This window comes from Girardinichthys multiradiatus, chromosome 8 (assembly GCF_021462225.1).
Source record: "Girardinichthys multiradiatus isolate DD_20200921_A chromosome 8, DD_fGirMul_XY1, whole genome shotgun sequence".
NCBI lineage: Eukaryota > Metazoa > Chordata > Actinopteri > Cyprinodontiformes > Goodeidae > Girardinichthys > Girardinichthys multiradiatus.
Genome location: NC_061801.1, coordinates 133,409 through 147,153, shown reverse-complemented (window position 1 = coordinate 147,153; position 13,745 = coordinate 133,409). Strand labels below are relative to the sequence as shown.

Below are 13,745 nucleotides of genomic sequence, written 5' to 3'. Positions count from 1 at the left end.
AATACATGTTTCACATTGTCCACAGCCCAAGATTTGCGCTCCTTGCACCATTGAAACCGACGTTTGGCATTGGCATGAGTGACCAAAGGTTTGGCTATAGTAGCCCGGCCGTGTATATTGACCCTGTGGAGCTCCTGACGGACAGTTCTGGTGGAAACAGGAGAGTTGAGGTGCACATTTAATTCTGCCGTGATTTGGGCAGCTATGGTTTTATGTTTTTTGGATACAATCCGTGTTAGCACCAGAACATCCCTTTCAGACAGCTTCCTCTTGCGTCCACAGTTAATCCTGTTGGATGTGGTTCGTCCTTCTTGGTGGTATGCTGACATTACCCTGGATACCGTGGCTCTTGATACATCCCAAAGACTTGCTGTCTTGGTCACAGATGCGCCAGCAAGACGTGCACCAACAATTTGTCCTCTTTTGAACTCTGGTATGTCACCCATAATGTTGTGTGCATTTCAATATTTTGAGTAAAACTGTGCTCTTACCCTGCTAATTGAACCTTCACACTCTGCTCTTACTGGTGCAATGTGCAATCAATGAAGACTGGCTACCAGGCTGGTCCAATTTAGCCATGAAATCTCCCACACTAAAATGACAGGTGTTTCAGTTTCATTGTCCGACCCCTGTATCTCCACAGTAACCTTGATAGATTTCATAAACATGCTGTGAGATGTGATAGGTCTGAAACAATGAGGGCCTTGCTTGTTTATGATTTCCAGAACTAAAGAAAAACTAAATAAAATGGCACCACTGTCAGAGAAATGCATATTGATAGAAACATTAACTAGACTGAGGCGAAATGTGAAAATTAAATCAAGAGAATGAATACCTTCATAGACCAGAGACATGTGGATTACAGTCAAATGTATGAATAAGATCAAGAAAGTCAGATGCAAAGCTATCCTCCTGATCAGCAATGTGAATTGTTGAAGTCACCTAGTAAAATAGCTTTCTAATAGTTAACAGTATTGATGGAGATAAGATTACCAGATTCAGTTAAAAAGTTATGTTTGGACCAGGCGGGAAAAATAATAAAGCAATGAGAACAGAAGAGTTGGAGATATAAAAACTTGAAAGCTCAAAGGCATTTAAACTGCCTATAGAGATAGGGGTACATTATTTGTCATATTTAAAAATAACAGCAACCCCCCACCCTCCCCACGCCCACCTCAACCAAAAAGTCTTGGAGAACTCAGAAAAGATTAACCAGGAGGAGCCAAGCCTCAAGTACAGGGCCATCAATATAAACCCGTCTCAATTAAAAGGATAAAATCCACATTATTTAAGGAAATAAAATCAGTCAGTCATTTTCTACCACTTATTCCATAGTGGGTCACAGGGGAGCTGGTGCCTATCTCCAGCAGTCTATGGGTGAGAGGCAGGGTACACCCTGGACAGGTCACCAGTCCATCACAGGGCAACACACAAACAACCAAGCACACACCTAAGGGCAATTTAGAGTGACCAATTAACCTAACAGGCATGTCTTTGGACTGTGGGAGGAAGCCAGAGTACCCGGTGAGAACCCACGCATGCATGGGGAGAACATGCAAACTGCAATGCAGAAAGACCCCTGGTTGGGAATTGAACCCAGGACCTTCTTGCTGCAAGGCAACAGTGCTTCCAACTGCGCCACCGTGACTTCTTGGTGATAGACCTCACATTCCAGAAACAACCATTTAACAAATGACTAATGTGATAGGAAGCGGGAATAAGTTTTCAAGTGATTAAATCAAAAGAAGCCCTCCTGTAAGAGCTATTACATTTTTGACGACTATGGTAGTGGAAGTAATCAAGTGTTACCCTCAAAGGTCACGTCGTTAGTAAATACAGTTCTTCTCAGTGTAATTTAACCGTTCTGTGAAGGCCTCAGTTACATTTAATGACTTTTAAATCCCTAATGGTCTTAGTCCCAGTTTCTTATCAGATCTACTTTTATCACTTACAGGTCCTTCTCAAAATATTAGCATATTGTGATAAAGTTCATTATTTTCCATAATGTCATGATGAAAATTTAACATTCATATATTTTAGATTCATTGCACACTAACTGAAATATTTCAGGTATTTTATTGTCTTAATACGGATGATTTTGGCATACAGCTCATGAAAACCCAAAATTCCTATCTCACAAAATTAGCATATTTCATCCGACCAATAAAAGAAAAGTGTTTTTAATACAAAAAACGTCAACCTTCAAATAATCATGTACAGTTATGCACTCAATACTTGGTCGGGAATCCTTTTGCAGAAATTACTGCTTCAATGCGGCGTGGCATGGAGGCAATCAGCCTGTGGCACTGCTGAGGTCTTATGGAGGCCCAGGATGCTTCGATAGCGGCCTTTAGCTCATCCAGAGTGTTGGGTCTTGAGTCTCTCAACGTTCTCTTCACAATATCCCACAGATTCTCTATGGGGTTCAGGTCAGGAGAGTTGGCAGGCCAATTGAGCACAGTGATACCATGGTCAGTAAACCATTTACCAGTGGTTTTGGCACTGTGAGCAGGTGCCAGGTCGTGCTGAAAAATGAAATCTTCATCTCCATAAAGCTTTTCAGCAGATGGAAGCATGAAGTGCTCCAAAATCTCCTGATAGCTAGCTGCATTGACCCTGCCCTTGATAAAACACAGTGGACCAACACCAGCAGCTGACACGGCACCCCAGACCATCACTGACTGTGGGTACTTGACACTGGACTTCTGGCATTTTGGCATTTCCTTCTCCCCAGTCTTCCTCCAGACTCTGGCACCTTGATTTCCGAATGACATGCAGAACTTGCTTTCATCCGAAAAAAGTTCTTTGGACCACTGAGCAACAGTCCAGTGCTGCTTCTCTGAAGCCCAGGTCTGGGGAATGAGGCACCTGTAGCCCATTTCCTGCACACGCCTGTGCACGGTGGCTCTGGATGTTTCTACTCCAGACTCAGTCCACTGCTTCCGCAGGTCCCCCAAGGTCTGGAATCGGCCCTTCTCCACAATCTTCCTCAGGGTCCGGTCACCTCTTCTCGTTGTGCAGCGTTTTCTGCCACACTTTTTCCGTCCCACAGACTTCCCACTGAGGTGCCTTGATACAGCACTCTGGGAACAGCCTATTCATTCAGAAATGTCTTTCTGTGTCTTACCCTCTTGCTTGAGGGTGTCAATAGTGGCCTTCTGGACAGCAGTCAGGTCGGCAGTCTTACCCATGATTGGGGTTTTGAGTGATGAACCAGGCTGGGAGTTTTAAAGGCCTCAGGAATCTTTTGCAGGTGTTTAGAGTTAACTCGTTGATTCAGATGATTAGGTTCATAGCTCGTTTAGAGACCCTTTTAATGATATGCTAATTTTGTGAGATAGGAATTTTGGGTTTTCATGAGCTGTATGCCAAAATCATCCGTATTAAGACAATAAAAGACCTGAAATATTTCAGTTAGTGTGCAATGAATCTAAAATATATGAATGTTAAATTTTCATCATTACATTATGGAAAATAATGAACTTTATCACAATATGCTAATATTTTGAGAAGGACCTGTAGACCATTCAGATCGCTCAGGTTTGTGGAAAAAACGGTGTTTGAGAAAAACCAAACTAAGAACAAAAGCCGGCAGTGAGGAAACATTTTCTCACCACTGATCTCACCTGTGGAACACCCTTCCTGAACACCTGAGGGCAGTAGAGAGCACTGATGTTATTGGAACTCTTTTTGATTTGGCTTCTAGCTCACTTTTAGAAATTCATACCTAATTAATCCTAATAAAGTGAATTATATCTCTAGTTCTTATGAAAAATGATTACACTTACATTTATTTTAATTATTTTTTTATTTACTATATTTATGTTCATGCTTTTTAAAAATATATTTTCTGCTTGACTGTTTTTTATTGCAGTGTATAATGAACTTTTACAACTGTTGTTGTTGTTGCTGATAAATGTAAAATTATACAATTTTACATTTATCAATAAATCTACAGTCTATTTCTTAATCTAAGATTGATTCTTTCCCAGGGAACGATTTCAATCACACATTTTAAAAGACCAGAAAATTGAGCTATTGAAAAAGAAGAACCAGACTCAAAGTATAAATCTATTATTAAAATGTTCATCTCCAAAAACTTTACCTTCAGGAAATGGCAAAGAAACCTTTTTCTTGTAAGTGTGAATTCACCCAGTTTGATCAAATGCTTCTTTTTGAAAAAAAGTATATTTTTGAAACTCTTCAATAAATATTTATCGATGGCATCTCAAAGAGATGTGAAGGGTCATCAAGTTGCTTCTCACAAGAAATCAAAAAGTGCAGATACAAGGTTTTTGCATAATACTGCCTGTGACAGGTGACATTCACCTATTTACTAATCATAAATATACAGTAAGTAATACACAGACATATCAACTAACATAAAAAACGCAACAAAGAACAAATACCGGTAAACGTCTTCTGCTGATTAGAGTAAAAAGGACTGTCTCTTAATGAATACTCAGCAATCTCAGTATTTTGCTCATTAAATTCTAATGGTTTTGCAGACATCTTTAGATCTCCACTTAATCTAATTGCTGTTTTGTCTAAGGGAAATAAAAAGAAAGTAAATTCTCTCTTCTAAGATATGCTCATGTTCACTTTCACAGATAGCAATACAACGGATTTCATCCACCTGGATCGATTGGGAATGTCCATGTCCTGCTCTCTGGATCTCAGCATTCAGGCAGGATATCAGTCCAGCTCTTTATCTCTCCATCAAAGAATCCACAGCGACTTGGGTGTTTGGATGAGTGAGTCTTTAGATGCATGAATATAACACCAGATATGAGGTCATACAACCTGGAGTATTAGAAAACGTCATGGGTCCACCACCTGCAGGGGGAACCGTGAGGGACCGGTGCAAAGATTGGGTGGCGGGCGAAGGTGGAGACCTCAGCGGCCCTATCCCGGGATGCTTAGGCTGGCTCTAGGGACGTGGAATGTCACCTTGCTGGGGGGGAAGGAGCCTGAGCTTGTGCGGGAGGTCGAGAGATATCGACTAGAAATAGTCGGGCTCGCCTCCACGCACAGCGTGGGCTCTGGAACCCATCTCCTTAAGAGGGGTTGGACTCTCTTCTACTCTGGAGTGGCCCACGGGGAGAGGCGGCGGGCTGGTGTGGGTTTGCTTGTTGTCCCCCAGCTCAGCCGTCTCGTGTTGGGGTTTACCCCAGTGGATGAGAGGGTCGTATCCCTGCGCCTTCTGGTTGGGGAGAGGTCTCTGACTATCATTTCAGCCTACGGGCCGAGCGGTAGTGCAGAGTACCCGGCCTTCTTGGCGTCCCTGTCGGGGGTGCTGGATAGTGCCCCTCCCGGGGACTCCATTATTCTGCTGGGGGACTTCAACGCCCACGTGGGGTACGACAGTGACACCTGGAGAGGCGTGATCGGGAGGAATAGCCTCCCCGATCTGAATCCGAGTGGTGTTTTGTTATTGGACTTCTGTGCTAGTCACGGATTGTCCATAACGAACACCATGTTCAAACATAAGGGTGTCCATCAGTGCACTTGGCACCAGGACACCCTAGGCAGGAGGTCGATGATCGACTTTGTTGTCGTATCATCAGACCTTCGGCCACATGTTTTGGACACTCGGGTGAAGAGAGGGGCTGAGCTGTCCACTGATCATCACCTGGTGGTGAGTTGGATCCGCTGGAGGAGGAGAAAGCCAGAAAGACTTGGCAGGCCCAAGCACATATTGGGGGTCTGCTGGGAACGCCTGGCGGAGCCCTCGGCCAGGGATGTATTCAACTCCCACTTCCGGGAGAGCTTCGACCAGATCCCGGGGGATGTTGGAGACATAGAGTCCGAGTGGACCATGTTCTCCGCATCTATTGTCGATGCTGCTGCCCGTAGCTGCGGCCATAAGGTCTGCAGTGCCTGTCGTGGCGGCAATCCCAGAACCCGGTGGTGGACACTGGCAGTAAGGGACGCTGTTAAGCTGAAGAAGGAGTCCTATCGGCTGTGGTTGGCTTGTGGGACTCCTGAGGTGGCTGACGGGTACCGTGAAGCCAAGCGTGCTGCGGCCCGGGCTGTGGCAGAGGCAAAAACTCGGGCCTGGGAAGAGTTCGGTGAGGCCATGGAGAAGGACTACCGGTTGGCCTCGAAGCGATTCTGGCAAACCGTCCGGCGCCTCAGGAGGGGGAAGCAGTGCTTCGCCAACACTGTTTATAGTGGGGGCGGGAGACTGCTGACCTCGACTGAGGACATTATCGGGCGATGGAAGGAGTACTTCGAGGATCTCCTCAATCGTGCCATCACGCATTCCGTGGTGGAAACAGAGGCTGGGGACTCGGGGCTGGACTCTTTCATCACCCAGGCTGAAGTCACCGAGGTGGTTAAAAAGCTCCGCGGTGGCAAGGCTTCGGGGGTGGATGAGATCCACCCTGAGTACCTGAAGTCTCTGGATGTTGTAGGGCTGTCATGGTTGACACGCCTCTTCAACATTGCGTGGCGGTCAGGGACAGTGCCTCTGGACTGGCAGACTGGGGTGGTGGTCCCCCTTTATAAGAAGGGTGACCAGAGGGTGTGTTCCAACTACAGGGGGATCACACTCCTCAGCCTCCCTGGTAAGGCCTACGCCAGGGTATTGGAGAGGAGAGTCCGGCCGATAGTCGAACCTCGGCTTCAGGAGGAGCAGTGTGGTTTTCGTCCCGGCCATGGAACACTGGACCAGCTCTATACCCTCTACAGGGTGCTCGAGGGTTCATGGGTGTTTGCCCAACCGGTTCACATGTGTTTTGTGGACCTGGAGAAGGCATTCGACTGTGTCCCTCGTGATGCCCTGTGGGGGGTGCTCCAGGAGTATGGAATCGGGGGCCCTTTATTAGGGGCCATCCGGTCCCTGTACGAGCGGAACAGGAGTTTGGTCCGCATTGCCGGCACTAAGTCGGACCTGTTCCCAGTGCATGTTGGACTCCGGCAGGGCTGCCCTTTGTCGCCGGTCCTGTTCATAACTTTTATGGACAGGATTTCTAGACGCAGCCAAGGGCCGGAGGAGGTCTGGTTTGGGGACCAGTGGATTTCGTCTCTTCTTTTTGCGGATGACGTGGTCCTGCTGGCCCCCTCTAGCCAAGACCTACAGCATGCGCTGTGGCGGTTCGCAGCCGAGTGTGAAGCGGCTGGGATGAGGATCAGCTCCTCCAAGTCCGAGGCCATGGTACTCGACCGGAAAAAGGTGGCTTGTCCTCTTCAGGTTGGAGGGGAGTTCCCGCCTCAAGTGGAGGAGTTTAAGTATCTCGGAGTCTTGTTCACGAGTGAGGGAAGAATGGAGCGGGAGATCGACAGACGGATTGGTGCGGCTGCCACAGTAATGGGGGCGCTGTGCCGGTCCATTGTGGTGAAGAGAGAGCTGAGCCGAAAAGCAAAGCTCTCAATTTACTGGTCGGTCTACGTTCCTACCCTCACCTATGGCCATGAACTTTGGGTCATGACCGAAAGAACGAGATCACGGATACAAGCGGCTGAAATGAGCTTCCTCCGTAGGGTGGCCGGGCACTCCCTTAGAGATAGGGTGAGGAGCTCGGCCATCCGTGAGGGGCTCAGAGTAGCTCGGGCATCTATACCGGATGCCTCCTGGACGCCTTCCTCGGGAGGTGTTCCAGGCACGTCCCACCGGGAGGAGGCCCAGGACACGCTGGAGGGACTATGTCTCTCGGGTGGCCTGGGAACGCCTTGGGCTCCCCCTGGAGGAACTGGAGGAGGTGTCTGAAGAGAGGGATGTCTGGGCGTCTGGACTCTGCTGAGTCTGCTGCCCCCGCAACCTGGTCCCGGATAAGCGGAAGACAACGAGTACAAGTATTTTCTTTCATTTTTGTTGTTTATTGTGTGCTTGGTGCTTGGTGAAGGAGAGGGAATTGGGCCTCACAGCAGATGTTCTCTGCGTATGGTGCCGTTTACAGCACCATGCTGTTCCTTCCACAGATAGACTTAGATTAACACCCTCCATTTTAATGTTTTAACCATCTGTTGATTATATCAGCCTTGTTACTTTTAATGAGTGAGAAATCCTGTGATTGCATACACTTTTATATCAAATTCTTCCTCTCTGCATAGATACACAAAGTCTAGGACTGTAATAGTTAACTTAGACATCCGGTTAAGGACCAGAAGTAAATTATCTTCACAGTCTAGGACCAGTAATCCAATGATCTGGTCCAGGATCAGAAGATAATAGTTTTTTATATTGCACAACCAAGCAGTATCTGTCACAGCTCCTGCACCCCTATAACACCACCCCTAAGCTCTGATGATCAGTTCTAGTTTTAGCTCAGAGATGCACCACAAACCCGTTTTACACATGAATACATGCTGTGAGCATACCTAAAGCAGTAAATAGTCTGTCCTGTAACCTTCAGAACCAACACTTAAGTTGCAATAGCTGGAAATGGCAGTGCTGCAGCTGTTGCTAATGGCTGTTATCCAGTAAATTATCAACATTGTTAATTCATTCTATCTTATTACACAACTATTAAATGACTAAGACCAATTTATCATTTAGTTTAGTGCAGGGGTCTGCTTAAAAATGATAGTGAACCAACTAATGTTTTTAAATATAGGTTTGATACTAAATGCATATTTAGCAGTTATTCAGTTATTTCATGGCATAACTGCATTTAACACAACACAATGACTGTCAGGTTACAGAGCTGAGCACAGGTTAGTGTCATGTTGTGTGCGTTTTCTCTCACCTTTTCCTACAGGGTGCGACAGGCAGGTGCTTCCACACAGCTATGGATCATCAGGAGCAATCAAGTGAGAGTTCTTAAGCAACAGGAACCCTAAAGGAGGTGTCAGATTGTTAACTCTCATGAGTGGTAATAAGACCAGCAGTCTAAGCCCTGTAATTCTTTTTTTCCTGACCGTGTCTTACCTGAGTTTTTGTGCTCCTCTCTGCCAGAGGGGATTTATATCCTGAAAACCCAGACCAGGATTTTCCCTGACCGATGGTCCGTGTCCAGGTTTGCAATTGGCTGGAACTACTTCTCTGTGAAGCTTCACCAAAAGCCTCCTTCAGATCTGCAAACCAAGGGAAGTGCTCGGTTCAGCTCCAGACTTTATATTTCCAGAAACTCTGTCTGTCCTCCAACTAATTTTTGACTCACATCAGGGAGAATCAGCCATCACTAATAAACAATCTTACCTGTCCACCTCAGCCTCTGTGACACTACTCACCTCTCTAGGAGAATCCACCTGAACTTACAAGTAGGAGTTCTTACCTGTTCAAACCATTGGCTCACAACCTACAACCATCTGTACTCACTTTCTCTCTCTTTCTCAGTGCACCAATTAGCTGAAACTGGTGTTTTTAATAAATCTGTAAATTGTACTCGCATTAGAGTCATCTGGTTATCAATATGACAGTGACACTAAAAGCACCAGTACTTCTGTTTTAGATCTATTTTTCATGTCATAACGTTGGAAACTGTCCTTTATTTTTACATCATAGTCCACAAATCTCAGCAACCCAAAGAGGAAAATGCATCCATCCTGTTTTTGCAAAAGAGAAATGTTTTTCTTTATCTTAAAACGCAACAATATAAGTAAAATGGTGGTTCTTTACAAACATTTTCCTCTATGATGTGTCAAAGTTGTCCTTTTTCAAAAGGTCATTTAACATTCAAGGATCACTTTCGCCGGTCTCCTGCTTCTTCTACCAATTATCCTAATGGATTAAGCCTGGTCTTCTTTGACCACATTTACTGGAGAACATGTCTGGAACCAAAGGAAATGCTAACCCTTGGGACAAGAAGGGAAGAAATCGCATGCTACTAGCATATAGGCCAACATGGAGGACGGTATTGCTGACAGCATATCCTTTGAGGAAAGCATGGCTAAAACGGTTTCCAAAACTGTCAATAAAACGTTTGGTGCCCTTGTGGACCAGAAACTTACAGAACTGCACTCTCTTATGGACAGATTGAGCAGCCATGTGGCAGATAACACGATACAAATAACTGAGACTCTGTCATAATGGGTTGTTTTAAGACTCTGATTAACACAATCACTAGGGAACCAAGGCAGCATTTTAACAGTTTATTTGATTCACAAACATCTGTTCGTTCTGGAATCCGGACTGGGTCAGCGGGCAGGATTGGGATCTCACTGAAGGAGAAGAAGAGAGGCTTAGAGAGCATTTGAGTAAAGGTGGATTAATAATACTAAAGTCCGTCACGGTTAGACTTACAGAAAATGAGCTCTTAGCCAGGTTAGGGAGGAATAAGTCTTTACCACGATGGCTGAGGTTGGCAGGAGGGTGCAGCAGCGGGGAAAAGTATTTCCTCGTTCTTTTGACTTTGTGCTTTACTCCATTCAGTGGATGCCATGGAGGGACGATGATCCATGGTAGGGTGGACAGGCAGGTGGATGGTTCTCAGAAGTTGAGAGAAAGTTATTTCTAGACACCTGGGTCCAGGAAGGAGGTACATAAGAGACTCACGGCTTGAATTCCCATGTTCTTCTGAACATGACATAAAGTCCACAGAAACTCCAGTAAAATCACTTCCTATGAGGCACAGAAGAAAAACAAGATGATCAAAGAAATAGTAGAACACAGGACTGCAGCAGAGGTCAAGCTGTTTACCACGCTTTGTGAGACAACAAGCTGACGACTCCCTCTGGTCCCTACTCAGGGTGTGACCAGCAGCACCTGCTGGTCACACCCTGAGTAGGAGGAAAAACACAGCACAAACACACAGACTGACCCAGCCTGCACACAACCACCGTGGATATGACAGACTAAGAATCTTATTTCCGACGGCAAGAATCGCACAATCACTATGGAGAATGAGCAATTGCAGATCTTGAAAAAAAGAGTGAAAATTCTAAGTGACGGAGCTGAGGACAGCAAAAACAGGAGCCACAGAGATAACATACGAATCAAATGCCTTTAGGAATATTGCGAGGGGAACCGGGCCATTGAGTTGTTTGAGTCATGGCTCCCAAAGATGCTGGGTTTGGAGACCAAGTGAGGCTCAGTCAAAATTGACCGGGCACACAGAGCCCTGGGCCCGGCAAAGAAAAATTATATTCGGCCACATATCATCAAGCTGCACAACTTTTATGACAAACAAAGAATTCTGGTAGCGGCTCGGGAGCAAGGTGAAATCATCTATCAGGGTGACATGATCTAAAATCTTCAGGACATGTCAGTTCAGGTGAGGGATGCCCGATGCCAATTCAGCGCAGTCTGTGGACGCCTTATCCAAAGAGGATTACAGTTCCGGATGCGCTACCCGGCCAGCCTGTGCTTCTCCTTTAACAGCCCACAGGAACCTGAGGACTTTTTGAGCCAAAATGGCTAACTATGAATGCTAAACAGGGATAACTGAGTGTTCATACTACACTCTACAAAGTGTCTACAAAGTGGCTTCATTTTCATCTTCATACTTATTGCTCGGTGGTGACTATAATAACCCAAATATTGATACATCATCTTCCCCTAGATAAGGATTACTTTTCACACCCTCATAGATCCTTTTCCAGGATAAACGTTTTAAACTTTTTATTCTCGAGAATGGTTTTGAGCAGAATACTAAACTATGCAATTGGCACCAAATTTCTTTCTAATCAATCCCCTACCAGTGTAACTATTTCACCCCCATATGGAGACACAGCCTACAGATACTGAAGGTTCGACACTACCTGGTTAAGTTATCAGTCTGCCATTGAGCATATTACATCAGAGCGGCAGCAGTTCATGTCTATAAATAAAACCCCCAGATATTGATCCTTATATATTGTGGGAAGCTGGCAAAGTCTATATACCTGGAGTAATTATATCTTATACATCAGCACAGAAGAAAGATGCCCTCAATAGACAGCTGGATCCAGAGAGGACAACTGATAGGCTGCAGGGTCAATTTAGGAAATCTCCCAGCAGCTCTCTGGTAAGACAGTTAGATGCAGCTCATTCTGCCTTAAACCAACTTCTAACCAGAAAAGTGAAGGCGCCAGTTTTCTTCACCAAACACAAATCTCTTAGTGATATAAATGTACCGTCTGTATCAAACGGAGGAAGTCTTTGAGGCCATACGTACTCTCAAGACAGGCAAAGCTCCAGGACCAGACGGTTTTGGCCCTGAGTTTTAAAAAACTTTCTTTCAGGTTCTGAATGATCCACTTACAGACATGTATTTGGATTCCTTTAATAGGGGCAGTCCCCCCCCCCACATTATGTACTGCTAATATCTCGGTTATTGTGAAAAAGTTTATTCCTGCTAATCTGTGTGGATCTTATAGACGGATCAGTCTAATTTCTGTTGACCGTAAACGTTTGCCAAAAATGTTAGCTAGGTGCCTGGAGAAATTATTACCTTCACTAATAAATCCAGACCAGACAGGCTTTGTTTACGGACGCTACTCAACCAGCAATGTCAGAACACTTTTGAATACTATACAGTCTACCTCCCAACACAAACAGAGGGTCCTGGCCTTCTCTTTGATATTTGATAGGGTCGAGGGGGATTATCTGTTTACTGTGCTGGGGAAATTTTATTTAGGAGGAGACTTTCTTAAATGGATCCAAACTATATATCATTCACCTACAGCTGCTGTCATAACAAATAGGCGTCGATCCGATTCCTTCCCAATTGCAAGAGGAGTCCCCAAGGATGCCCTCTCGGTCCGTTTTTGTTTTTTTTGTTTTTGCCTTAGCACTGGAACCATTAGCAGAAGCTATTCGACAGCACAATGATGTGAAGGTATAACAATAGGAAATGTAGAACCAATCGGTTTATACGCGGATGATACCCTTGTATTCATGTCCTCCACTCAATTATCAATTTCGGCTATTATGGTAATTTTAAATGAAGTCAGCAACATTTCTGGATACAAAATAAACCTTTGTTTATTTAGGAACTTTAGGAACCCTACATCCTATGGATATTCAGGGAAAATTCCCATTCAGATGATCGAGTTTCAGCTTTACTTACTTGGGGATGAAAGCGTCCCCAAATCTGAGGGATATCCAAAGATTAAACTGTGCTGGCGAGACTTACCCCTGTCCCTTCTTGGTCACGTTATTCTCATTAAGATGAATGTACTCCCCTGGCTCTTATACTCTCTACAAAAGCTCCCTTCATATTTATCAAAGGAAGTTAATCTAGACTTGGAGAGGGTATTTTCCAAATTTATCTGGCAAGACAGAAAACCTAGATTGAGGTTTAGGATATTGCAGTTACCTGCAGACATGGGTGGCCTTTCCATGCCGTATATGCTGTTTTATAACTGCTCCTGTCATGCACGCCACATCTGGCTTTGGTTGTGTTCATACATTAAAAAGTAGCTCAGCATCGATTCCTGGGCCTGCCACCCCTTTTTTCCATGGAACTTGATAACCTGTGTGGCAGAGAGAATTAATCTAGAGGTAAAACAGAATCCTATTCTTTATAATAGCAATACGATATAGCACAATATATCAAAATACTTGGTAGGAGAAATCTGAAAACTGTCTCCCATAACTCACAACCCTGATTTTCCTGCAGGTATCAATTCACCCACATTCCTCCATTGGAGGGACAAGGGAGTTCATGTAATTGGTGATTTATTGAAGAAAAATACCTTACGGTCCTTCAAACAGTTACAAGAGGTGTTCAATATTCCCAAACATTAGCTCCAAACCTATAAGTATCCAAACATTTTTTGGATACTTACAGGTCAGACAGTTTGTGTCCTCAATCTTACAGCGATACTGGGAGATTTTGTTTAGAGCGCAACAACAGAAATAATTTTATAGCATAATTTTA

At 44.8% G+C, this 13,745-nt stretch overlaps 1 long non-coding RNA gene across 3 annotated transcripts in view; it reads right to left on the bottom strand.

Annotated features, from left to right (window-relative positions):
- The window catches only part of LOC124872590, an 80,162-nt gene that overhangs the window by 47,897 nt on the left and 18,520 nt on the right, over positions 1 to 13,745 (bottom strand). For 2 of the 3 annotated variants that reach the window (XR_007039327.1, XR_007039328.1), the window contains exons 1-3: positions 10,187 to 10,586; positions 8,873 to 9,018; positions 8,691 to 8,780 (exon numbers count right to left, since the gene is read on the bottom strand). This is a non-coding gene — a long non-coding RNA (uncharacterized LOC124872590). Of the gene's footprint in view, positions 1 to 8,690; positions 8,781 to 8,872; positions 9,019 to 10,186; positions 10,587 to 13,181; positions 13,339 to 13,745 lie in introns of those variants that run through there. The other variant, XR_007039329.1, reaches the window with a different exon arrangement.